The sequence below is a fragment of the Halichoerus grypus genome, chromosome 2 (assembly GCF_964656455.1).
Source record: "Halichoerus grypus chromosome 2, mHalGry1.hap1.1, whole genome shotgun sequence".
Lineage (NCBI taxonomy): Eukaryota > Metazoa > Chordata > Mammalia > Carnivora > Phocidae > Halichoerus > Halichoerus grypus.
The window spans coordinates 100,307,756-100,323,404 of NC_135713.1; the positions used below are offsets into that span (position 1 = coordinate 100,307,756).

Here is a 15,649-nt window from a genome sequence, read left to right on the forward strand (position 1 = left end):
ATAGTAACATAAAAGATCACTGATCACAGATCACCGTAACAAATATAACAATAAAAATGTTTGAAATATTGTGAGAATTACCACAATGTGACACAGAAACACAAAGTGAGCAAATGGTGTTGGAGAAATGGTGCTGATAGTCTTGTTCAATACAGTGTTGCCATAAACCTTCAATTTGTAAAAAACACAATATCTGTGAAGTGCAATAAAGTGAAGCACAATAAAACAAAGTATGTCTATAAATTAGAAACAGGCTGGATTGGTGTCATCTCTTAGACAAGTTGGGAAAATGTTCTTACCATGGAAACATAAGGAAGGGAAGAAATATCCAGAATCAGTATTTCATCTGCAGATGTAGTATTATTACTTATTTCTTACTCTCTTTTTCCAAGTCATGCCACTTGGAATGAGGGTGACTGGCTTGCGAAATTAAGCTGAGGGTGATGGTCATAAGAAATTTCACCTTGAGCACTTACCAGGCAAAACCATTGGGAGGTGAACCTTTCCCTACCTTTTCCACTTACCTTCAAGCTCTCTCCCTTTTTTGACCTGGCCCTGGTTGACACACATGTTCTCCATTGAGACTCTCAACCTCTCAAACATCTATCTGTTCTGCTATTGCCAGTGCTGATCTTTGTTTTGGGGCTGGTTGGCCTCCACTGGGAGTTCCTGCCCACCACCTTGGTGACCCTGTTATTCCTGTCTACTGATGCCTCTCACTCTGTTGCCTCACCAGTGTTACATTTCTCTAAGTGGAGAACATCCCGAAGGGTAGTCTGGATCTCTTTGTGCATCTAAAACTCTTCGTTTTAAGGAGATTTAGACAACCAATCCCAAGGATGGGTTGTGGACATTTGAATCACAACACACAATGCTACAAATTTTGCCTTTGTATCTGCACCAAACCAGTGCCCCAGGAAGACATCTTGGTGCTTCATTAGCCTCCTACTTCAGCAAGGGTCTTCTATCTTCCCCAAAACAGTTCTCTTAGTGACAGGGGCTGAGCAGAATTTTAGAGATTCTGCCAATTTGGTCTTCTTGGCCAGAAAACCCATACATTCCTTAGGTACAAAAGACTCCCTGAGAGTTGATTCTGCTCTGATGTTGCTCAGGAGATGGTCATGCAAATTAAATCCTACTTCTGAAGACCTTTTGAAGCCTTTTTATTTTATTTTATTTTATTTTTAAAGATTTTATTTATTTGACAGAGAGAGACAGCCAGAGAGGGAACACAAGCAGGGGCGCGGGAGAGGGAGAAGCAGGCTTCCCACAGAGCAGGGAGCCCGACTTAGGGCCCGATCCCAGGACCCTGGGATCATGATCTGAGCCAAAGGCAGACACTTAACGACTGAGCCACCCAGGTGCCCTTGAAGCCTTTTTAAAAGGGAAATTCTTCCACAAATGTGCTGACCTGATATTTCACTTAAATACCTAGAGTCTTAATTAAAACATTTTTTCAATCATTTTCTAACGTAATTCTCTAGGGGTATCAATCGCTCTGTTTTTTCTGCAAATGATAATGAGGTCATAGAAATGAGACTTTCTGGGAAGTCTGACTGTATCTCCGTCCTTGCACCATCTTTCCCTCCCTCATCCTAACCTTTTCCTTTACACTGCTAGAATTTACATTAGGCAGTCCTAGATGGTAAGTTACTTCTTACCATGGCTTCTCAGTCAACAGCATTTACTGAATGCTGACAGGGCTGGTACTAGTACCATAAGAAATTACAAGTCTTTGCTCTTAAAACTCCTGCAGTGTGGTTGATCCTGTTGGGTCAGGTAGAGGGTAGGGTGTGGTTTCCAGGACAACAGAGGCTACATGTTTTGTCAGTCCAAGAGAAGATAGACACCTGCAAGGATAGACTTCTGACAGTATCTCTGGAAGGAAGTAGAATAGGTAATCTTGCAGAGCATGGGCTTTCAAGTCAGATAGATCTGGGTCCAAAGTTTGGCTCCACCATCCATGAGCTGTGTGCCCTTAGACAAATTTCTTAACCTCTATGCACCTTAGTTTCCTCTTCTGTAAAAGTGGAATGATAATATAATATCTACCTTATGTAGACTTGTTTCATGGATTAAAAAAAAAAAAAAAAGCTTAGCACAGAGTCTGGAACACAACTTAATAGTCTTCATATTAAGTGGCCTATTGGCTTCTTCTTGGAAACTGCTTGTCCCAAGGAGGGCCCAAAGACAGAAATAACTACAGAAATATTGAACATTTAGACTATACCCAGGGAGAGGTGCATTTTTTCTATTGAGAGCCACTGACCCCTGGTAGAGAAGGATCAATTGAAGGCCTTGTAAAAAAAACTAATTTGCTTTTTTCCCCTCAGGGAAATATAAAATATTGAATTTACCTACTTTAAAGAACAAGGAACATTAGCACTTTACTCAATAAATACCTTGAATAGATTTCTAGAACTTTAAGGGACCTCAGAGACCATCCACTATAATCTCTTTATTTAATAGATAAGACAGCTGAGGGCCAGAAATATAAACTGACTTCGTCTAATTACTTTCCTTCACCATGACAGACCACAGTAATAAAACCTTTACTTCCAACTCCTAGCATTTTCCTGCTATACTATGTGTCTAGTTGTTCAGTAAAATAATAGGGAGAGGAAGAGAGAAAGGAAATTGAGAAGAAGGAGACAGAAGGAAAAGGAGTCTGAAAGAGGGAGGGAGATACTTATTGAAAGAAGAAAGGACAGAGAAAGAACAAGAAAATAAGAAACAAAGTGGTCATTTCTAACAGCAATAGGGTTTCATCAAACGTACATCATGTCAAGCTAATGTTCTTTACTTTTTCTTTTTATGGATTTTATTTATTTATTTTAGAGAGAGAGAGAGAGAGGGAGAGAGAGCACGTGTGAGCAGGGAGAGGGACAGAGTGGAAGGGAGAGGAAAAGGGAGAGAATCTCAAGCAGACTCTGCGCTGAGCATGGAGCTTGACACAGGGCTCGATCTCATGACCCTGAGATCATGACCTGAGCTGAAACCAAGAGTTGGATGCTTAACTGACTGAGGCACCCAGGTGCCCCATAATCTTCTTTATTTTTCCATGAGGTCTGTTACTCTGAATGAATATTGGAGTAAGTGACAGGACCTCATCACGAGCTGGGAGTCTATGGCAATAATCCAGGTGAGAAATGTTAATGACTCAGACTAGGGTGGCAGCAATAGGGTGGTTCTAGAGGTTGGATTTGAGATATATTTCAGAGAGATAGAGAGATATGTTGTTGGATTGGATGTTGGGAGGCAAGTGAATTCAGAGTTCTTGACTTGAGTAATTAGATGGATGGTGATAACCATTTACTGAGATGGGGTAAGATTTTGGGCATGCTTTATATGATTTCCCAGGGAAAATTCTGAGTGTACAGTTGGATATTTGAATCGGGAACTCAGGAAGGAGCAAGGCTGAAGGTACAAATTCAGGAGTTGTTGGTATAATGATATTACGGGCCTGGATGAGATCATCTCGAGATGGAATGAAAATAGAAAGGAGAAGGATGCTGAGGGCTGAGTTCAGAGTGCTCCATTTTTTAGAAGGCTAGCAGAGGAAAGGCTGCCAGCAAAGTGAGACCTGGGAGTTATTAGTGGGGGACCTTCTGAAGACACGGGTTTCTAGAGTTTCTGCAAGTAATTTAATAGAATCATTCATAAGGGACGAATGGGATATGGAATAGTGTGGGCTGGATAGCAGTACAGGTAGGTGGGATAGGACTGTGTGCACCAAAATAGTGTCAAAAACAGATTAGTGGGAACTTGAAGGGCTGTAGGACAGTACCTCGGGTCTTGCCCCTGTCTCATGAACCTGGTTAAAAAAACCTCTTGAGTAGAAAGAATTTGGGCAGGTTTGCACGGATACAAAGATGGAGAGATAGTTACCACATCAGGTTGATTAGCAGGTTTTGAAAAACATGGGGAGCCAGAGTAGATGATCCATGCCTGTTGTGCTAAACCAAGTGTGGGGTGATGAGGGCCTGACCTGCACTGGTGGTCGTGGGAAGATTGGATTCTAGAGATATGTGAAAAGAAAGGATTGGCAGGATTTTGTGACTGACTAGATATAGATGATGAAGGAGAGAAAAGAGGCCCAAGGGATTCGAGGGTACTGGTTTTTTTTTTACATTGATAAATTACTTTTTAAAAAAATTTTATTTTATTATGTTATGTTAGTTCACCATTCATTACATCATTAGTTTTTGATGTAGTGTTCCATGATTCATTGTTTGTGTATAACACCCAGTGCTCCATGCAGAACATGCCCTCCTTAATACCCATCACCAGGCTAACCCATCTCCCCACCCCTCTCGCCTCTAGAACCCTCAGTTTGTTTCTCAGGGTCTATGGTCTCTCATGACTCATCTCCCCCTCTAATTCCCCCCCTTCATTTTTCCCTTCCTACTTTCTTCTTCTTCTTCTTCTTCTCCTCCTCCTCCTCCTCCTCCTTCTCCTCCTCCTACTTCTTCTTCTTCTTCTTTTTAACATATAATGTATTATTTGTTTCAGAGGTACAGGTCTGTGATTCATCAGTCTTACACAATTCACAGCGCTCACCATAGCACATACCCTCCCCAACGTCCATCACCCAGCCACCCCATCCCTCCCACCACCCCCCACCACTCCAGCAACCCTCAGTTTGTTTCCTGAGATTAAGAATTCCTCATATCAGTGAGATCATGATACTTGTCTTTCTCTGATTGACTTATTTCACTTAGCATAATACCCTCTAATTCCATCCACGTCGTTGCAAATGGCAACATTTCGTTTTTTTTTTTTTTAAGATTTTATTTATTTATTTGACAGAGAGAAACACAGTGAGAGAGGGAACACAAGCAGGGGGAGTGGGAGAGAGAGAAGCAGGCTTCCTGCTGACCAAGGAGCCCGATGTGGGGCTCGATCTCAGGACCCTGGGATCATGACCTGAGCTGAAAGCAGACGCTTAACGACTGAGCCACGCAGGCGCCCCAAGATTTCATTTTTTTTTGATGGCTGCATAATATTTCATTGTGTATATGTACCACATCTTCTTTATCCATTCATCTGTTGATAGACATCTACGTTCTTTCCATAGTTTGGCTATTGTGGACATTGCTGCTATAAACATTGGGGTGCACATACCCCTTCGGATCACTACATTTGTATCTTTGGGGTAACTACCCGGTAGTGCAATTGCTGGGTCGTAGGGTAGCTCTATTTTCAACTTTTTGAGGATCCTCCATACTGTTTTCCAGAGTGACTGCACCAGTTTGCATTCCCACCAACAGTGTAGGAAGGTTCCCCTTTCTGCACATCCTTGCCAACATCTTTCATTTCTTGACTTGTTAATTTTAGCCATTCTGACTGGTGTGAGGTGGTATCTCATTGAGGTTTTGATTTGGATTTCCCTGATGCTGAGTGATGTTGAGCACTTTCTCATGTGTCTGTTGGCCATTTGGATATCTTCTTTGCAGAAATGTCTGTTCATGTCTTCTGCCCTTTCTTGATTAGATTAGTTGTTCTTTGGGTGTTCAGTTTGATAAGTTCTTTATAGATTTTGGATACTAGCCCTTTATCTGATATGTCATCTGCAAATATCTTCTCTCATTCTGTTGGTTGTCTTTTGGTTTTGTTAACTGTTTCCTTTGTTGTGTACAAGCTGTTTATCTTGATGAAGTCCCAATAGTTCATTTTTGCCCTTGCTTCCCTTGCCTTTGGCGATGTTTCTAGGAAGAAGTTGCTGCAGCTGAGGTAAAAAATATTGCTGCCTGTGTTCTCCTCTAGGATTTTGATGGACTCCTGTCTCATATTTAGGTCTTTCATCCATTTTGAGTCTATTTTTGTGTGTGGTGTAAGGAAATGGTCCAGTTTCATTCTTCTGCATGTGGCTGTCCAATTCTCCCAACACCATTTGTTGAAGAGACTGTCTTTTTTCCATTGGACATTCTTTTCTGCTTTGTGGAAGATTAGTTGACCATAGAGTTGAGGGTCCATTTCTGGGCTCTCTATTCTGTTCCATGGATCTATGTGTCTGTTTTTGTGCCAGTACCATACTGTCTTGATGATGACAGCTTTGTAATAGAGCTTGAAGTCCGGAATTGTGATGTCACCGGCTTTGCTTTTCTTTTTCAGTATTCCTTTGGCTATTTGGGGTCTTTTCTGGTTCCATACAAATTTTAGTATTATTTGTTCCATTTCTTTGAAAAAAGTGGATGGTATTTTGATAAGGATTGCATTAAATGTGTAGATTGCTCTAGGTAGCATTGACATTTTCACAATATTTTTTCTTCCAATCCATGAACATGGAACATTTTTCCATTTCTTTGTGTCTTCCTCAATTTCTTTCATGAGTATTTTATAGTTTTCTGAGTACAGATTGTTTGCCTCTTTGGTTAGATTTATTCCTAGGTATCTTATGGTTTTGGGTGCAATTGTAAATGGGATCGACTCCTTAATTTCTCTTTCTTCTGTCTTGTTGTTGGTGTATAGAAATGCCACTGATTTCTGTGCATTGATTTTATATCCTGCCACTTTACTGAATTCCTGTATGAGTTCTAGCAGTTTTGGGGTGGAGTCTTTTGGGTTTTCCACATAAAGTATCATATCATCTGCAAAGAGTGAGAGTTTGACTTCTTCTTTGCCGATTTGGATGCCTTTGATTTCTTTTTGTTGTCTGATTGTGGAGGCTAGGACTTCTAGTACTATGTTGAACAGCAGTGGTGATAGTGGACATCCCTGCCGTGTTCCTGACCTTAGGGGAAAAGCTCTCAGTTTTTCCCCATTGAGAATGATATTCGCTGTGGGTTTTTCATGGATAGCTTTTATGATATTGAGGTATGTACCTCGAGGGTACTGTTTTAATGGTTTTAGTGTAGGAAGGATTAATAATAATATAAAAAAAGCCCAGCCCAACATAAGTTAGTAACTCATTTTTTACCAGGACCTTTAGTAACTCTGATAGTTTGAATTTACATAGTTGGTTCTGTATATTGAAGGGATAGTAAAAATAATTGTAGCAAATTGTCTCTCCCAACCTTAAAAGATTATGAATTAACCAATTAATGTGTTTCTGTTTGCATAAAAGCTGATAGCTGAAGCCAAATGGTCTAATAAGATCAGTTCAGACTTCACTTTTTGATGGTTTGCCAGTTGAATATTGATATGATTGCATTTATTTATGAGGTTGCTGGGTAATTTGAATTGCCCTGTGAGGGCCTGAGTTATTTTTACAGAACCATTCTCCCCTGCTTAACTAAATGACATTAATCTTACCCCTCTGAAAGCAGTGCCTTGTGGCCAAGTAGAGATTTCTGTCCTGTACCCAAAGATGCTCTTAGTGATTGGAATGTGTGAGGGCCATGCCTGAAAGATCTGCAGAACTTTCTGTACCTCAGAGGTTTTGCTACGATCCTGGATTAGTGTTCACAAGGTGGGAGGAGCCATGTTCAACTTTCTTAAGGGAAAAAGAAATCTTTTCAAGCATTTATTTATAAAAGCACTCACTTACATATTTTGAACTCAGGTATGTCCTTAAAAGGAATTAATATTATGGTTTTAAAAACTCTCTAATTTTGACTTTTCCAGTACTCCCTATGAAACTAGCCCAAGGTCATAAGTTTTACTGTGTATGTCATTTTGTGCACATTTTGCCTGATTTGCTTATATAAGAACATCAGCCACTTAAACTGAGAGAAGAGTTTCTACCTCCCCAAGTTCCGAACATGATGACATATATTTAGATTAGTGCAATAAGTATTAGAAGAGTAGGAATTTAGAACTGGAATGAAGTTAGATATTATCTAGTCTACTTCCTTTGTTTAAGATGAAGGAACAGAGTTCTAAAGAGGTGAGTCATTTGGCCAACTTTATCCACCTAGCTGATGACAGAGGTGCTGTGTTCTCACTGCGTCCTATCAGGAGGCACATGATTTTGGCTTGTCCCATTACTGGTGATGTTAACTTTGATCATTTGGTAAATGTGGTATCAAGTTTTTCCACTATAAAGTTATTCATTTTCCTTTTGTAGTTATTAAGTGTTTTGTGGGGAGGTACTTTAAGACTTTGTATATATCTCCTTCCTCATCAAATTTTACTGGCTATTATCATGGAACACTATATCTAAAACTAATAATGTAATGTATGGGGATTAACATAACAATAAAAAAAATTAAAAAAAATTTTACTGGCTATTACCCATTGATGTTTCTTGTCTGAATTAATTATTGCTATGATGGTTACAACATGGTGATTTTTCCAATTCTATCATTCCTTCTGCAAAGATTAGTTGGCATTTCGCTGTAAGGAAACGAAATGCCAACTAATTTGTTTTTTTCCCCATTTGGGCTCATATATTGGTTTGGCCTCATGGATTTCCTTTTTATTCAAAAGTGTATAATCTATTTCTATTACTACTTATTTTCATGTTCAATTTGTCCCAGATAGGCCAGTGCGAGGTGCTTCAAGTCGGTTCCTGTGCCCTTTAGACGCATCTCCATCATTTTATTTTTCTCATTTAATTTTTAAAAAATTCCAGTGCAGGGGCGCCTGGGTGGCTCAGTAGTTAAGCATCTGCCTTCGGCTCAGGTCATGATCCCAGGGTCCTGGGATCGAGCCCTGCATCGGGCTCCCTGCTCTGTGGGAAGCCTGCTTCTCCCTCTCCCACCCCCCTGCTTGTGTTCCTGCTCTTGCTATCTCTCTCTCTGTCAAATAGATAAATAAAATCTTTAAAAAAAAATAAAAAATTCCAGTGCAGTTAGCATACAGTACTATAGTAGTTTCAGGTGTACAACATAGTGATTCAACAGTTTCACACATTACTCAGGGCTCATCATAAGTGTGCTCTCAATCCCCTTCACCTATTTCTGCCATCTCCCTACATAGCTCCCCTCTGGTAACCATCAGTGCTCCGTAGTTAAGAGTCTGTTTTTTGGTCTCTGTCTCTCTCTCTCTTTTCCTTTGTTCACTTGTTTTGTTTCTTCAATTCCACATGAGTGAAATCATATGGTATCTGTCTTTCTCTGACTTATTTCACTTAGCATTATACTTTCTAGATGCATCCAAGTGGTTGCAAATGTTTTCTTATTTAATTTTTATATTGTGGCAAAGTACAGAAAGTGTAGAATTTACCATTTTAACCTTTTTGAAGTGTGTCATTCAGTGGCATTAAGTACATTCACAATGTTGTGCAACTACCACCACCACCTAGTTCCAGACATTTTTTTATCACCTGACGTGGAAACCCCATGCCCATTAGACATTTGTTCCCAATTCCCCTGTCCCTCTAGCCCTTGGTAACCACAAATCTGCTCTCTATCTCAATAGATTTGGCTATTCTGGATATTTCATAGAAATGGAATCATACAGGGGCGCCTGGGTGGCTCAGTCGTTAAGCGTCTGCCTTCGGCTCAGGTCATGATCCCAGGGTCCTGGGATCGAGCCCCGCATCGGGCTCCCTGCTCAGCGGGAAGCCTGCTTCTCCCTCTTCCACTCCCCCTGCTTGTGTTCCCTCTCTCGCTGTGTCTCTCTCTGTCAAATAAATAAATAAAATCTTTAAAAAAAAAAAAAAAAAAAAAAAAAAAAAAAAGAAATGGAATCATACAATAGCCAGTCTTTTATGTCTGTCTACTTTCACTTAGCATAATGTCTTCAAGATTCATCCATGTTGTAGCATGTATCAGTACTTCATTTTTTAGTGGTTGTGTTGTATGGATATACCACATTTTGTTTATTCATCCATCTGTTGATGAACATTCAGGTTGCTTGCACCTTTTGGCTATTATGAATAGTGCTGCTATAAAAATGCATATGCAAGTTTTTGTTTGAACACTTATTTTCAATTATTTTAGGTATATACCCACAAGTAGAATTGCTGGGTCATATGGTAATTTTATGTTTAACATGTTGAGCAACCTCCAAACTGTTTTCCACAGTGGCTGCTCCATTTTACATTTCTATCAGCAGTGTATGAGGGTTCCATTTTCTTCACATCTTCGCCAACACTCATTTTCCTTTTTCAATTATAGCCATCCTAGTAAGTGTGAAGTGGTATCTAATTGCGGTTTTTGATTTGCATTTCCCTAATGACTAATGATTGAACATCTTTTCATGTGTTTGTTTGGTCCTTTATATATCTTCTTTGGAGAAATGACTGTTAAACCCATTTTAAAAATTGGGTCGTTTGCTTTTTATTGTTAAATTGTAGGAGTTCTTTATATATTCTGAAGACTAGACCCTTACCAGATATATGACTTGCAAATATCTTGTCCCATTCTGCAAGTTGTTTTTTTAGTTTTGATAGATACTCTCTTTGATGCCCAAAATGTTTTAAATTTTGATCAAGTCTAATTTATCTGTTTTTTTTTTATTGCTGTATTTTTGGTGTCATATCTAAAAAACCATTGCCACTGTCATGAAAATTTACTCCTATGTTTTCTTCTAAGAGTTTTGTAGTTTCTGCTCTCACATTTAGTGCTATCAAATCGTTGATACATTTCAAGTTGATTTTTTATATATAGTATGATGTAGGGGTCCAATGTCATTCTTTGCCATGCAGATATCCAGGTCTCTTAGCACCATTTGTTGAAGAGACTATTTTCCTTTCCCTTCCATCATTTTTTAGTGCTTTCTTTTAGGCTTTAGTGTTTTATTTAAATTCTTTGGTGTTATAATTGCATTTATTTTTTCTTACATAGAAAGCCTTTTATAGTGATATATTTGTTTCCAAAATACCATACCTATATTTTTAGTAAAATATATAGGTAATGTTTAAGATTTCTTTGCTGGTAGTTTTGCCTTTATTTTGTTATTTTTTTCCTAGCTTTTTTTGAGGTCTAACTGACAACTAAAATTGTATATATTTAAGGTGTCCAACATTATCATTTGATATTTCCATACATTGTGAGAATTACCACAATCAAGTTAATTAAAACATCCAACACCTCACATAGCTACCATTTTTTTTTTTTTTTGGTGAGAACACTTAAGATTTAGTCTTAGTAAATTGTAGGTATAGAATGCAGTACTTTATAGTCACCATATTGTACATAAGATTCCGAGAACTTATTCCTCTTAAACTGAAATTTTGTACACTTTGACCTAGATCTCCTCATTTCTTCCACCCTGCCCACACCTTCCCTCTTCTCCCAGTCCCTGGCAAACACCATTCTACTCTCTGTTCCTATGAGTTTGATGTTTTTAGATTCCACTTATAAGTGAGACCATACTCTTTGTATTTTTCTGTCTGGCTTATTTCACTCAGCGTAATGCCCTCCAGGTTCATCCACGTTGTTGCAAATGGCAGGATTTCCTCCTTTTTAATGGCTGAATAATATTCCACTATAGATGGACATTCAGGTTGTTTCTATATTTTGGCTATTGGAAATAATGTTGCAGTGAACATGGGAGTGTAAATATCTCTTTGAGATACTGATTTCATTTCCTTTAGATATGTACCCAGAAGTGGGATTGCGGGGTCATATGGTAATTCTCTTGTTAATTTTTTGAGGAATCTCCATATTGTTTTCCATAGTGGCTATGCCAGTTTTCATTCCCACCAATATGAACACTTAACTTCTAGACTAACATAATATTTATTCTAGGCTTTCCTTGCCTTGCAGGGGGTGAGGCAGAAGGACAAGCAGACTCTGCACTGAGGGTGGAGCCTGATGTGGGGCTTGATCCCAGGACGCTGGGATCATGACTTGAGCCAAGTCAGACGCTTAACCAACTGAGCCACCCAGGTGCCCCTCTACTTCTTCTTCTTTTTTTAAGATTTTATTTATTTGTCAGAGAGAGAGAGAGAGCACAAGCAGGGGGGAGCGACAAGCAGAGGGAGAAGCAGGTTCCCTGCTGAGTAAGGAGCCCGAAGTGGGACTCGATCCCAGCACCCTGAAATCATGACCTGAGCCAAAGGCAGATGCTTAACGACTGAGCCACCCAGGTGCCCCCGCCCCTCTACTTCTATGTTTCTTAACAGCTCCTTTAAATAAACTTATCTCTCTATCTACCTATCTATCATCTATCTCTGTCTAGAAGGGAGAACAACCCAGTCCTGTTTATTGTATTTTTAAATTCAATCACTGTGCTTAATTTCTACTTGCTTCTATTAAATATCCACCTATTCTTGTTTCATTTTTGCCTGTCTTTGTTGAAAAATTTTGTATCCTTTTTAAGTGGAGGTTATACTGCATTCTCTTTTTTTGCAACTATTCCGTGTTTCTAATTTAAAGTCTTTGTTAAGCTGTTCTATAAAATTAATTTTCCAGAGTGGATGCATGATTGTTAATTTTGTTAGTTTTCTTTCTTAGCAACCAATTATTGTTTTTGGAATTTGGGTTTACCAGTAATTTTAGATAAGACTTTTTTGTTTCTTATTCCTCTTTCTTTCTCCCACTCACCCCATCTGCCTCTCTGTCCAGCATTTTTGTGGTACCCTTCCCACCAACCATTCTCCAGGTCCCTAATCTGTAATTAGACTTTAAATTGCTGTTTGGGGTTTCTGTCCTATAGTGATGGATGAGTACCAAAGAACCAGCCAAATGGCCAGTCGGCAGTTTTGGCTCAGTTCTTATCAAGGCTGTGGGTTTTAAAGAGATAGCTTACGTATTTTTAACAGGGACAGTATTGCCCCCAATAAGGTGAAAATTGATTCTTGGAAGCCTAAAAATCTTAGATATTACAGTGGCTCTTCAAAGCTCAACGTTATCCATAAAAATCTTATTCCTTAGCATTTAATTTCTCTCTTTTGGGAAAAGTTAAATTTTTCTTCTTAGGGGGATAATAATGAAAAAAGTTGAAAAACATTACTATAGCTCAAGACAGAAGTCAGCTATGTTTTGTTCAGTGTACTTCCTTAAGTAGTGAGCCTTCTTCCTCATCATCTGTGGAGCTTTTAAAACTCTTTGACTCCTGAAGAGCTGAATTTCTGGCCAGCATAGCCATAGCTTCGGCCTACCTCTCAGTTTTGCATTTCTGTTCCACGGAGATGTTTATCTTGTTTTCAAATCTAGAAACCTTTTCTCTTTTCATATTTAACCACATATTACCATATATTTGGAGCATAAAGGGGGTAATCAAAGCATGAGCTCGTTGCACCATCTTGACTGGAAGTCAATATTTATTATTTTATTTACCAACCATTCTAGTGTCTTTTTTTCCCCCAGAGCAAGAGAAAGAGGGCACGTGCTCATGTGTGCATGCGTGTGTGTGTGTGTGTGTGTGTGTGTGTAAGCGGAGTGGGAGGGGCAGAGGGCAAGGGAGAGAATCCCAAGCTGACTGTGCTAAGCGCGGAATCTGGCAGGGGGCTCGATTTCACAACCCTGAGATCATGATCCAAGCCAAATCAAGAGTCAGTCACTTAACCAACTGAGCCACACAGGTGCCCCCATTCTAATGTCTTTTTTTTTTCTTAACTTATATCCTATTTGAGACTTATAATACTTATATAAGACATAATACAGGAATATCCAGCTGATAGACGTCAATTACATTCAGTTGGGTATCTGTGCTTTACTTTCTACCTTGGCATTTCTGAGGTTTCTAAATAATGTAGATCCTTTTTAGTTAGTGCCATCTTCTCTGAGAGGTTCTGGGCTTTTGAGGTCCCATTGTTCTGCAGCTGGAAATTTATGGCCAAGTCTCTCAAGGGTACACTCAATGCGTTCATAATCTGCTCTCTAGTAGCATTTGCAATTATACTCCAAAAGCCTTTCCATTGTTTCAGTCTGGGTAGCATGACACTTCAACAGTTCATGTTTTATATGAGAGTATGCATAGAGGTTAAAGGGACAGACTGCTTGGTTTATAGGGACCTCTGTCTCTGTCTCTTGGATTTAATGCGGTTGGTTTTAGGAAGAGGTTCTTTCAAACTTTAGGAAGGTTTGTAGTGACTGACAAGACAGTTATTTCTTTTGTTCAGAGATGAGCAAAAATTGAAAGAAAATTCATTCACAATTCTATCACCTTTTTTGGTGTATATTCTTGTAGGCCTGAAAATGCATTTATATGTTTATAAATAATATCTCACTATAAAAATGATCACGCTGTAGTTGCTGGTCTGTTAAAAAATATATTTTTTTTCTCATTTATTAAAATAAACTAAATGTACTCCTGGGTCAATAACTATGGTTGCTTTTAGGAAGAGGCTCTTTCAAACTTCAGGAAGGTTTATAGTGACTGACAAGACAGTTACTTCTTTTGTTCAGAGATGAGCAAAAATTGAAAGAAAAGTCATTCACAATTCTATCACCTTTTTTGGTGTATATTCTTGTAGGCCTGAGAATGCATTTATATGTTTATAAATAATACCTCACTATAAAAATGATTAGGCTGTAGTTACTGGTCTGTTAAAAAATATATTTTTCTCATTTATTAAAATAAACTAAATATACTCCTGGGTCAGTAGCTATGGAATCCACATCGTATTTTTTTGTATCAATATTCTGTTTTAAACCATTTAGATTCTTTCCAGAGTCCTGCTATTTTAAACAATACTGAAGTGAAGAAGCTTATACATGTATTTTTTGTTCATTTGTTAGTGTTGGAGGTCATGGAGAGGACGTGACCGTGGGTTGACCCGAGACCTGGATCCAGGCAATGGGAGGCTCCTCACACCCTCCCCTGTCCTTGGAATGTATGTTCCCCACCGTTCCCACAGTGGGAGCCCTTTTCAAGGACATGGCCTTGAGAGAGGAAGGTGTTGTTGAGACCATTTGGATGATATGAAGCGACCGAACCCAGTGACGTCCTCTATGTAAACCTGAGAGCTTCTAGTGCGCAGGTGCGGAGAGCTCCTGGTCTTGCGGCGGCTTCGAACCAGCCACGGAAGTAAGCTCGCTCCGCGGGGCGACGCCGGTCACCTACCACCCTGCCGTGGTGGCCGCTCTCTTCCGTCTCTCCCCAGCCCCCGGGGCCGAGGGCCAGTTTGCGAACCTGCACTTAGGAAGAGTTGTGACAACAGAGTTCTAGAGACCCCCTGGTTATCTTTACTCGGGGGAAACAGAAAGCCCGGGGGGAGGATTGCGGTGCCCATACCCTGGGGAGAGCCAGGCACGCAGCAGGACCTGGGGAAGTGTTACCAGACGGACAAGGTGTCAGGGTTGGCGCCAGGCGTTTTGGTAGCATGATGAACACGCAGATAGCTCTGAAGAGTCTGAGGAGACAACTGAGAAACACAGCCCTGCGTCCCTCAAGAAGGGTTTTCGTGAAGCCTGAAAACCTGGAGGTATGTTTCCTAGCAACACGTCTTGCCCTTTCAGCCGGTTTAGTCCTGAAACAAAATAAAATTTTATTTTTATGATTGAATGAGTTCAGAATACATTATGCCCACTCTTACGTCTGGAGTCATCTTTATCTCCCTTTATTACATTAGCTCTAAATGAACTTTTCCAATTTTCCATCATGTACTTTGGTGGTCTTTTTTTGCCCTCCGATTGAGGTTACGGACCAGGGTTGAAGGGAGGAGGTAAATATTTCAAAATTTGGAGCAACTGGTCACCTAGGAAAGAAAAGTAAATATAAAAATCTTCCTCTTGCTCTTTTTTTTTTGTTTTTGTTTTTAAAATTTCTAGTCTTCACCTCTCAAGTCACGCTCTCATTTCTCAAGGGGTCCTGGCAGAGTTATTACTTTAAGTATAGGTCCCAGGTGTGGACCACAATGCAGTGAAAGCTT

The 15,649-nt window shown here is 39.6% G+C and overlaps 1 long non-coding RNA gene across 3 annotated transcripts in view; it reads left to right on the plus strand.

Moving 5' to 3' along the window:
• LOC144380974 (uncharacterized) overlaps nucleotides 1-15,649 on the plus strand; it is a 330,028-nt gene that overhangs the window by 15,117 nt on the left and 299,262 nt on the right. Inside the window, exon 1 of one of the 3 annotated variants that reach the window (XR_013445347.1) lies at nucleotides 14,527-15,202. The exons of the other annotated variants lie outside the window; for them this stretch is intronic. This is a non-coding gene — a long non-coding RNA (uncharacterized LOC144380974). Of the gene's footprint in view, nucleotides 1-14,526; nucleotides 15,203-15,649 lie in introns of those variants that run through there. 3 annotated transcript variants of the gene reach the window in all.